We start from the raw sequence: 11,510 nt of genomic DNA on the forward strand, positions 1-11,510 counted from the left end.
CATTTAGCTGTGTGAAGTCCCATAACAGTTGCACAGAAGATGTATGTGACTGAAATTTCTGCACACACCGTGGTTATGCTCAGAGGGTAATTTTTTTTTTCTCCCTAAAGAGTTTCTTGTTCTTTTGGTCAATAATACTGAGCCCAAAACAATCCCCTGTGCTCCCTTTATCTTGGTGATAATTCTAAGTCATATTGACAGATTAAATGTCATCGTTATCTCTTCATACTGTTACTCTTCTGTTCAAATATGCTGGCAAAAGTACAGAATTTCAGCTCTAGTCCTTTATGCTTTAGGTTTGGTGCAGCCAGTACTTATGGTGGTATTTAAGCTTATAATGATCGACAAGAAGTCCCTTGGTGTCTGACAGCCAGGTTGGTATTGCTGGAATATATCAGGCATCTGTCACTCTCCACCTCAGTGCATACAGTTCTTTGCTGTGGAGCTATGAGGAAAACAGAGCGGAGCTTGTAGACTTTTTTAAAAGGTTAAGTCTCCTAAATCTCCTTTTATCCTTCCTAAAGCTTCCCACCCTACACCATTCTGCAGTATCTCAGTGTTTCCTCTGTGTTCTTGTAGTGAGAACACCATGGACACCTGGCTGGGACTCCAGAGTTAATCAGTGCATAATTGGTTAAGATCATATAAGTAGATTTTGGTAGGCTCGAGTATTTAATTCTCATTGCTAAACAGTATCCATTAATAGTCTTGTTAAATAGCATCCCAATCAGAAGGAATTATGGAGAGGTAGATTATTTTGCATAGAAGTGAATAAAAAAATCCTGACACATCATTTTAAATCCTATTCAGGGAACGAAGCAAGCCTAGGCTTTCTCCCTTATAGTTTATCCAAGGACACATGTGGAAGTCTGATTAAATCATAACTCAAAATATTCTTTAAAAGTTACGGGCTATGCAGCCTGTATAAATAACTGACTATGGTATGTACAAAAAAATAAGAGGAATTGCTTTCTCTATGCAGTATATAGGACAAGGTTAAATCCACTGCAAGAGTCTGTTTATAGGAGATGGCAGAGTCTTCTGGTGAGCAGTCACACTAGATTATATGTAATTTGATATTTAGATCTTTTGTCTGTTAATGGGTATACATATAAAAATCCCCGATCTTTGTTGAAATGCTGCTTGAAGGCCTGCCTGATGAAGTTCATGTTCAGTCCATGGCATAGCATCTCTTTTCTGAGCTCCAGTTACCGAGAGGTGTTTTTAAGACTGCAGAACCTGGGTCAGAAGATTCACAGCTCGGCACAGGTAACCTTCACATGTTTGTCAGGTTTTGTGCTTCTGAGCGTGAGTCACAGCAAGACTGGTTTTTCTTTATGTCTCCTTAAGAATTCTCTCTCGCCATGAAGTCTTCTCTTAGGAAGTCATTGCATGTATTTCTGCTGGGAATTGGATTACTAGTTTTCCAGACATGCTGTGAGACTTCTTTCCTTGATTTTTGGAAGAGGTGAATTTCAGATTATGACTATGGCTTTGTATCACAGCACATAAATTTCTGTTTCTTGACGTGCATTGGGTAACCAGTCCTGAGGTTTTTGCATGTTCTCCAAAGAGTAACAAAAGTTCAATCGTTTCATTGTTCAGAGTAATGTGAACCTGAGATAACTTGAAAATGCATTTATACAGATGGATGATTGTCGCAGGACACCTCACAGTTTCCTGTGTTACAGAGATGCCTGACTGTTTCTGCATAGTCACTGTGGATCCAGCTTTGGCCGAGTCCTGACACTCCTTCCATACAAAGGCACACACGTGGATCCGCTCTCCATTGTTTTAATGCATAAGATTCCTCAGGAGCTGGATGACAAGGAAGTGTTGTACGTGGATATTTGAGTGCATCTGTCTAGGGCCAGCTTGACTCAAGAAAGACCTCCTTGAGCAGGAGCTTGCTGAAACTAACATGGCTTCATGAAGTTAAAAGTGCTGATGTTGCCCTTTAAGTTTTCCTGGTTTGCACTGTGGTCCAGGGGCACAGTGAGTGGAGCTGGCTGGGGTCACTAGAGTTTATTCTTCATGTTCCAGATCATATAAAAATGGTTAAAGTGCTTCCAGTTCAGAAACAACATTGAAAGCTGTTTAATCTTGTTTGTGCAGCGCTGTAGCTGAGCCAATAAACTTTGTATTAATAACCCCTGAGCTATACAGAAAATGTCCAAGGCCCAGTTAATGTGCAACTGAAATAACTTTCTACAGCCAGTTAAGTGGTGGCTGTGGAGTGTGGGGGACAGTGCAAGAAGGGAGCTCACGTTGAGTGTCACCTCTGCTTGTTCACATGTCAAGGTTCCCAAGCATCAAAAAACCCCGTATTTCTTTTTCTTTTAAATCAAGTAAGTACCAAGTCTTTTCTTTGCATCTCAAACCAAATTTCCTTCACTTCATTAGAGTGGTCTGAGGCTCAGCTTGGGCAAATAGAGTTCATTGTAATGAATGCAGCCGGCTTATTACAGGGAAAAGAGTGAAATATTTCCAATAAATTCAGGATTCAGGAGTACTTCTAGTTTCTTCATCAGTGTTTGGCCAATGGAGTCTTTGTGATGTTAGGACATAGTGTGAAGATTTCACTGCTTTGGAATAAAACAATTAAGAGTGAGTCCTCTGGAGCCAAGACCATTTCTAGTTCCGTGTCCATCACCTGATACAGTGGGAACTGATTGAAACCAGAGCTTCTGCAAGAACACAAAAACGAGAGCAACTGTGGTGTCTGAGGGGCATGACTGTGTGGTGGAAGGATGAGACAGCTTAAGCTAAACTGATTGAATTTTGTTATGTATTTCACAACTCATGGTATATATTCGAACATGAGAGAGAGAGATGTACAGTTGTGTGTGTAGGTAAAAATACAAGACAACACCTGCTACACCATCCAATTAGCAGAAAAAGTTCAATGAACCTGCCACAGTTACGTCTGAGGACCAAACAACAGTTGTGCAGTTTGGAAAGACAGAAGAGGACTTTCTGATGATCCAGGTCTCAATGTTCATCCCAGAAAGCTGAAGGTTATATTGTTCTCCATTTGATTTCTACTTACCCAGGAATAAACAAAAAAACCTTGAACCCCCTAGAAAAATCAATTGTTCAGAATTTCTATTTCCATTGTGTGAACAACATGAAACATTTTACATATTTAATGATTCCCTAGTTCCTGTATGTTCATGCAGATTTTGCCAGAGAATACCTGAAGCAAACCAAGATAAATCAACATGTTTGTAGAAAACAGTAGAGGACCAGACACTTGGCATTCTACTACAGCCCATTAGTTAGAGGAGTTTCACAGCTTATGATATCGACCTGTCTCCTCACATGAACTTCAGGCTTCAACTGCCTTTTCTCTGGGGTTGTGTTAACATGCTCTGACACTTTCTACTTCGGCTTGATCCTGTAACACGCAGTGCTGCTGCAGCGAGCGCTCTGAGCTGCCGTTGACTTTGGTATGCTCAGGATCCCGTATGCTGTTTCTTTAAAGAGAGAAAAAAAGGAATAATTTATTTATGTTCTCTGAAAGAATGGTATAGAGGGCAAGCTGTACAGAACAGACAGTTTTTGGGAAAAAAAATATCACAAGACTGCAGAATTTATTGCACTACAGGTTTAAAGAAACGCATGATTTTTCCCTTGCATCCTTTATAAAAGGGAACTGGGAGGTTTATCAGGCAAAGACCTTGTTCCTGCTGTTCCTGAGGAGTGTGACTATTTAGGTTATAGAGGGATCAGGACAGAGATCCAAGCACTGTCCATATTCATAACAGTTCATCACAGATTACAGTTTGACTGGGACACCAATTAAGACCGTTTCAGTCAGTCAGTGAGGGTATGTGTAACTGTGGCTGGAGCTGTGCTACTGCATAAGGATGCAGGGCTGTTCTGCCAAGTCATCCTAGCTGAGGTGAGAAAGCCCTGCATACAGATGCAGGATCGCTTCTGCTCGCTCAGTGCTGCTGCGTCCAAACTGCTGCGGGACTGCCATGGCTTGTGCTTCTCCTACGCTGAGCTGGAAAGCAGAATTGTCTAGAACACCTCTGAAAATGGGGAAATCCTCATGGAAGTACATGCTTGAGTTTGTATTTCATTGTTCTTAAGGTAACAAAGAAGGAAAAAAGAGATGGACTTAGAATATTAGCCAAAGTCCATGTTCAGCAAAAACTACCACAGGTGCTTAAATGTAGGATGTTAGCAGTTTATTGACTTGAGTGGGATTAAAGTCATCACATTTGGTAAATAATTGCAGAAGTGATGAATTAGTGAGTGTGTGCTGGAGATACTTCTTTTTGATGTCCCAAATAGAAATAACCTCAGAAAAAAAAAGTTACTTTCTTAAAAAGAGCCTTACGCAGTATTTGCACTGTGCATAGAGCACTTTGCTTCCCAAGATCTGTGTTGACTGATTTACACAGAGTCACTGGAGCAGCACACACCCTTCTAGAGCAGTTCCCCGCACTCCTTACGGTTATAGATGTGATGTGGGTTTCTTCTGCTCTCTTTCAGACCCAATCCATCTTCAGTTCTCTCCACAGTAGACAACCCTGAGCAGTTTGGCATGCAGCCTAGGCTTGCACGTAGCCAGCTGGTCCGGGAGCTGTGCTGGAGGGCACTGACTGGGAGCATCCGCACAGCCCCCTTCTGCGGTGCTGCTGTTCTCCTGTGTGGGCATTTTACTGCTCTCGCTCACCACATGGAAAGAGATTGCAGCTGCATTTTGTGAAGAGCTTAATCCCATTAGTGTGCATGAAGCATGGCCTAGAAATGCTCTGTGGATGTAAGCAGAGGGATGTTGTCTGTGGATGCTGACGGGGTGACGAGAGGTGAGCGCTGAAGCAGTCAGGCTGTGAGCATGCACGGCAGCAAACACAGGACAGTCTTTGGGCTATACACATAGGCACCCACTGCGTTATACAGAGCTTTCTGTGAATGGTATCTTTGGATTTAGGTCTTTTCCTTCTATTAAATTCTACTTTACTCAACTTTGTCCTAATTTTAATTTAGTGCTTTGTAATTAAACATGAAATGAAAACTGGAGATTGGAACCAACTGTGGCAGGAGGAGAGGGGGTGAACTTTATGCATCAATTTCAGTACAGATCAGACTGATGCATAAATTAAAGAAGCACATTATCTCAAATTATGAGGCGCTACAAGAAGTGCTGAGAAGTGGAAGGAAAAGCTGCCTGAGCCTAGAAGGAAGAGAGATGGCAGGCATGCTGTGTAACAGCTTGTGCTGCATCAGGAATCAATGTGGGATCCCGGTTTGAGCTATTTGATTTGGATTGCACCTACCCAACAGATACCTTTAGAGTCTGGCTTTTCCCTTTCACTCATTGGCATTTGGAGAGTTTGTCAATCTGATAAGTTGCAGGAACTGAATTACAGCATGGCCCCCTGCACACAGTGTTTTCTTGCCAGATATTCTCCTCCTTGTTTGCCAAGCTCCCTGAATTCAGTGCCTGACTACAGTCTCATTTCTTCCCCAGTGCTCTCAAGAAATGAACCAAATAATTAAAACACACCCCTGAAATCCATACTGGTTTATAGCTAGTCCTTCCTCTGGGGTCATTAGCAAGGGGTCTTTTATCATTCTCACCCTGTAAATTTGATTCTGAGGTGTCAAAGTTAGCAGAAGCAGGAGTGAGATTTTAGCTTGCTGATTTTTAGAGGTAGGATTTATGTGTCAAAAGGGCACTGAAGTTACTGCTTAGCATGAAATGATAATCAGTCTCTAGCAATATTGATTTTTTAAAAATGCAAATAAGATAATTTTTAAGGAAAAAAATAATAATCCATCATTTAGCTGACTGGGTAACAAGTAATAATTGTTCTACAAATGGCGTGCAATAATCCTTGGTGTCAAATGAAATACGAAACTTTCCATTGTCTCTGAGAATTTTACTATCTTGAACCAGTCCCTCCCTTATGTTTCCATTTTCTCATTCTTTCTGTCTTTCTATCTAAAGCACCTGTTTTGCTGCTTGTGGCAGTGGTGTCTGTCTTCTTGCTGGGGAGGCAGAAGGTATCTGATGTGTCTGATGTATCTCTGCAGATACCTCCTCCTATGGTTTACATACTGTTTTTTTCTTTTTTTTATATATATTTCTGATCATAGCAGTGGAAATTAATCCATATTGCTTTTAATAAGATTTATTTCTATGTCACTTTATTACTGTTTATGTATTATCCAGTCACCTGTAACAAAGATCTGCCGTTTGATAATAACTTGATTCCAATTTAAAAATTTAAATTTAGAAGATTTTTAGTATTTACATAACAATTAACTGATAAGTGTTGTGCAATATTTATTAATCCCAAAGGTCTTTTTTACAGAGAGAATGGAAATGCAACACTGTAAATTTGAGGGGGAATATCTGAGTGTGTAGCTCAAGAAAGTGTTCTATCTGATGATGAAATACTGGAATCAAAACTTTTCCTCCCAATGGAAAATATTTAGAGGACAGTGAGGGTCAACTCACTAGCACGGAGCAATGGAAAAAAGTGAGAGTGAAAATAAACAATCCAGGAAACAACAGAGAAAGTATATATGTAAAAGAAATGGTCACTCATCCTTGTTTACATAGGCATGCTGGAATAATCTTTCCCACCCTTCCTTGGAGCCATGGCTATGGGGAGGTTCTCAGGCATGCCACTAGATGAGGAAATCAGCAGTACAGTTATAGTCTGAGTTATCTGTTGAGTCACGCTGTGGTTCACTGGTGTTCTAGCTGATGGTTTTCCAGGTTAGCATCTCTTCCAGCATATAAGCTTTCAAAGAGAGATACCAGAGGTTATTTTTATGTTGCACAAGGGCAAAGTCTCACAAAGATTATATGAGAGCTCCAGCTGCAGCCAGGAGGTGGTATGGTTCCAGATTCAGACCCAGGAATTAAAGCATTTTCCTGGATGCAATGGTATATGGATGGTCTCTAAAAACATCATGTTCTTTTTGAGCTGTTGAGAGAGGGGATGCATGAGGAAGGGCAATAGATGAGTTGAAATCTTGGCAAGCCCTAGGCCCATTTCTGCCTCTGCCATTACCTGTTAGATCTCAGATAACTAAACTCTGTGATAATTCATAGAGCCATCCAAGTCGAAAGACCTTGGAAGATCTCTAATCTCGCCTGCTGCTCAAAGCAGGTTGATAAGGGATTCAGAACATATTGTTCAGGGCTTTGTTGTGTCAGATCTTGAAAATCTCCAAGGATAGAGATTCTCCATTGTCTCTGGACTATTTGTTTCAATGCTTAATTACAATTAAGCATTGCGATTTTCTCCCTCCCTTATATCCATATGGAAACTCTTTTGTTCAACCTCCTTGTAGGCATTGAAAGGCTGGTATTTGGTGCTCTGTAAACCCTTCTCCAGGTTAAAGAAGCTCAGGTTCACCTCATAGGGCATGTGTGATCAAGAATTTCTCAAGAGACACTTGCCTTAGTCCTCTTCCAAGGAGAAAATAGTTCTCCTTTACATCCCTATCCCAGCACGACAGCCCAGGAGACCTTGCCAATGCAGACTGAAGGAAGCACTGAGTACCTCAGTCTTACCTGTGCCCACTGTCACTAAATCATCTGTCCCATTCACAGCAGCCCCACATTTGGTCGCTTATTTTAATACTAATATAGCAGTTGTCTCTGATGTCATTTGCAAGTTTCAACTCTAGCCAAGCTTTAGCTTTCCTGACATCACCCCTGAGTGCTTGGGCAATGTTTTCAGTATTTTGAGAACCTTTGTCTCATCTGTTTGTCTGTCCGTCCATCCATCCATCCATGCAGACATCTCAGAGCACTTAGTATGACTGATCTCATAATGTCTCAGTGATTCCAGTGATGTCATAGCTGTGTATCCAGAAGCAGAGCTCTAGCTGCTCCTCTTTCTCTGGCTGCATGTGAGCTGTCACCTTTACATCAATTTAATCTTCACAAGGACTCTCTTGCTCCTGTTGCCTTGTCTCATATACTTACCACCCTGACCTCCCTTGCGTAACTGCAAAATGTTATCACCATTCCCCAATGTGTCTTGTTTGAAGTCCTCTTTACCAGTTGGCAAACCTATTCCTCTCCTGAACATGAGAATGGTTGTACTTTTCCGCATTACCGTCATATCAGAATGATAAATACATGAAAAAAATTACAAGCAGAGGTGGTTGAAAAGAGAACCATCTGCCCTGTGGGAAACTTTTGTGTGTGATGAAAATTCATTATGTTAAAAACAAAGGTAGAAATGTCCATCTTTCATGTGGATTTGCTAATAATTCTTTTAAGATAAATACAAACATTTTGTTAAAAAAGGTCTTGGAAAAATGTTGAAATTGAGGCAGGGAGCTTGGCTTCAAGATATCTGCTTCAGCTGCAGTGCACAACATGGATGCCTGGAGCCCTACCAGGATGAAGGGAACTGGGATACTGGAAGCATTGGAATGCACCTGGAAGCTTTGGATCCAGTGGCTGGAGAGTTGATGGGCTTCTTGTTCTCTGTTAAAGCACTAAATAAAGCTAGGTCATCCATACCTTTGGGGTTTCCTGGAAGACTGAGCATGCTCTAGTCTTAATAAATAGGTTGGCAGCAAGCGAGGTAAGGGTTTATTTGAACTTTTTATTAAAAAACTCTTTGAAGCCTGTATGTGTTCATGGGATGTGTTAGTTCTAGCTACTCAGTATTTCCTACCAGTTAAGTCAGAAAATTCCCCCAACCAGTTGCTCAGATAACACAGTACTCTTACTCTGATAATGCAGGCTGTTGGGAACCCAGGAAACGGTCGTCCCCGTCATCGCAGACAGAGACTGTGGGTGATTATGCCAGTGGTGAAGAACGTGGCTATAGTGCCATACATGAATCGTCTGTTCCCCTTTTACTCTGCACAGACAATAACGCCTTCATGAAGATAGCTGACTCTTCTTGATGATTCCCTTCTTCAAGTGAGCTGACTGAAAGAGCTATCAGAGTAGGGAATGTGGATTGCAGAAGTCCCCCTTGAAGGACTCTACAAGAAATGTAAATATCTCAGAGCAATTGCTGTAGTCACCATTTCCTCTGTCGACTTCAATCAGGAAGTGAGCTCACAATAGTGGGACAAGTCTATATAAGCAATACATGCTGAAATCTTTCTGCATATAGATACTTCTGTATACTTTTGGGGGAGATTTTGAAGTCCATAAATTCATTATAAGGAACCAAGGACTTCCAATGCTCCCATGAATACTTCAGCAAATACTGCTGTGATTTATTCATGTATAAAACACTACGTTGTATTTTATCTTCTGTGAAATTTCTCCTCTTCAATTCAGTTATTTGGAAAAACATAGTGAATTCCTGCATATTAATTATAAATCCCTCGGGAAAACCTGGACTTCACTTAGCATTTTTCGAGCTACGTCTAGCAGTTAACATGGAAGCAGTGAGACTGAAGGGTTTTGATCTTCTACAGCTCAGGGCTGCAGCTCTACCTGGCACTTAATGGCAGTGATGCAAGAACAGATGCTCCATTTTTTAAGGGCACTACCAGAGCATAAACTTTTTTCATACATACTGATCACATACAACTTACCTGTGTGAATAGGGAAGAGTGAAATTAAAATACCTGGACCTTGTTTCATTCTCTGTTACATTGATATAAAATAGGCATAAACATTGAAATCTCTAGCAGTAACTGCTAAGTAAAACAGGTATAATAAATACATAATTGTGAAAATTTAAACTGTTTTTTCGCCTTTTCTGATTTAAGTAAAATGGATTACCAGACGGGAATTCTGATTCAATGAAGGCAAAGGCTTCATTAGCAAAAGACTTCAAAATGGCTTTTTTTCTGATGTCCAGTTTTGTTAAATTGTAATAATTAAATCTTTCAAAGATCAATAAAGACCTGTACCATTAGCATATGTATTCTAGCATATTGAATAAAACCAAATTTTCAAATAATGAATGAAACTGTTGTATGCCACATGAGAGTGACTGTATATCCTACCAATATCAAGCCTGTCACATGTAATCTGATTAAGCTCATGAGAACTTGGTTTCTCAATATTAAAAGCACCATTTGCAGCAGTAGGAGATTCTTATCTTCTATGGACTAGCCAGTGGACAAGATAAAAGGTATATTCTCTTATTAAAATGGACTGTAGTGCAACAGGGGATGTTTAGGTTGGATATTAGGAAGAGGTTCTTTACTGAGAGGGTGGTTGGGCACTGGAACAGGCTCCCCAGGGAAGTGGTCACAGCACTGAGCTTGGGTGAGTTTGAGAAGGGTCTGGACAATGCACTCAGTCACATGCTCTGACTTGTCTGGCCCTGTGTGGAGCCAGGAGTTGAACTTGATGATCCTTCTGGGTCCCTTCCATCTCAGGAGATTCTATGAATCTATCATCCACTGATGATTTATGCCATTACCAGAGGGTCTTGCACTATAGAATGAAATAAAATGTGTCTACATCATTATATTGTCTCATACAAATGTTTGGAAGGTTTTGCTAATCTTATCAATGCAATTAGATTTTGAAAAATACCTTTCTTTAATGAAAAGTTGATTATATACATCCCCTGCTATATATGTAACATACCTTTTTATGTACCTCATGGAGATTTTTTTAATAGGTTATTTCTCCAAGAACAAAAATTTTACATTTTTCTGTCTCCTGCTGTAGCCAGATCAGAAGCCCAAAGAAATGTGAGATGGGAAGAATTTATATTCTGTGGGGTTTTGTGTTCTTATTATCTTAGAGAGCCTTACAGATTTTTATTTTCTTTAAAGTAAGAATATTAATCCAAGATTCTGAATAAATTTTCCATCTCTTCAACTTAATTGGAACAAAGGTCTTCAGGTTATTTTTCATATGTAGTCAAACACTGCTATGTGGTTTTGAAAAGTCACTTCAATTCACGGAGAATTTCTGAATATATGAGAAATTTTGATCAATAAGATGGTAATCAAAAAGAATATGTTTTGTACTTCTGTACCAGTCCACCCTCCTTAGATCTTAAGAGTCCTTTGAAAATTGAAGGAATGAAGCCTGTAAAATATATCAAGTGGGTAACTTTTCACTTAATAAAGAGGGGTGTTAAGGCATACAAATTTGTAACCATTTTTTAAAATGTCCACTGGGATATTTTTAGGGAAAGACTTTGTCCCAGGCTCTGGATACAGAACAGTTTACAGCATTTAACTGTGTTTAGCCCTTGAATTTTCAATTCCATGGAGTCATATAGCATTTTTTATGGTGCCTTCATCACTGTGTGTACCTCATTCTCTGATCACTCCACTTAGTTTGTGTTCTTCCATGACCTGTGTTGTACCTCAAAGATGCTCTCCACTCAGCAGCTTGCTGCCAGGGCCTATTGGCATGGGCATTGTGTTTTGCTCTTTGCTATTCCATCTGGGGATTTTGCTGTTCTTTTTGCTATCTTTACTAAGGCTTTACTTTTTGGTTTTTTCTCCTCTACCTTATCCTCGAGAAAAGGTAGATATCCCAGCCTTCATCCTCCTACAGAAGGAGGACATGGGGTGTCTAGAAATTA

Source organism: Gallinula chloropus, assembly GCF_964237585.1.
Source record: "Gallinula chloropus genome assembly, chromosome: 1".
Lineage (NCBI taxonomy): Eukaryota > Metazoa > Chordata > Aves > Gruiformes > Rallidae > Gallinula > Gallinula chloropus.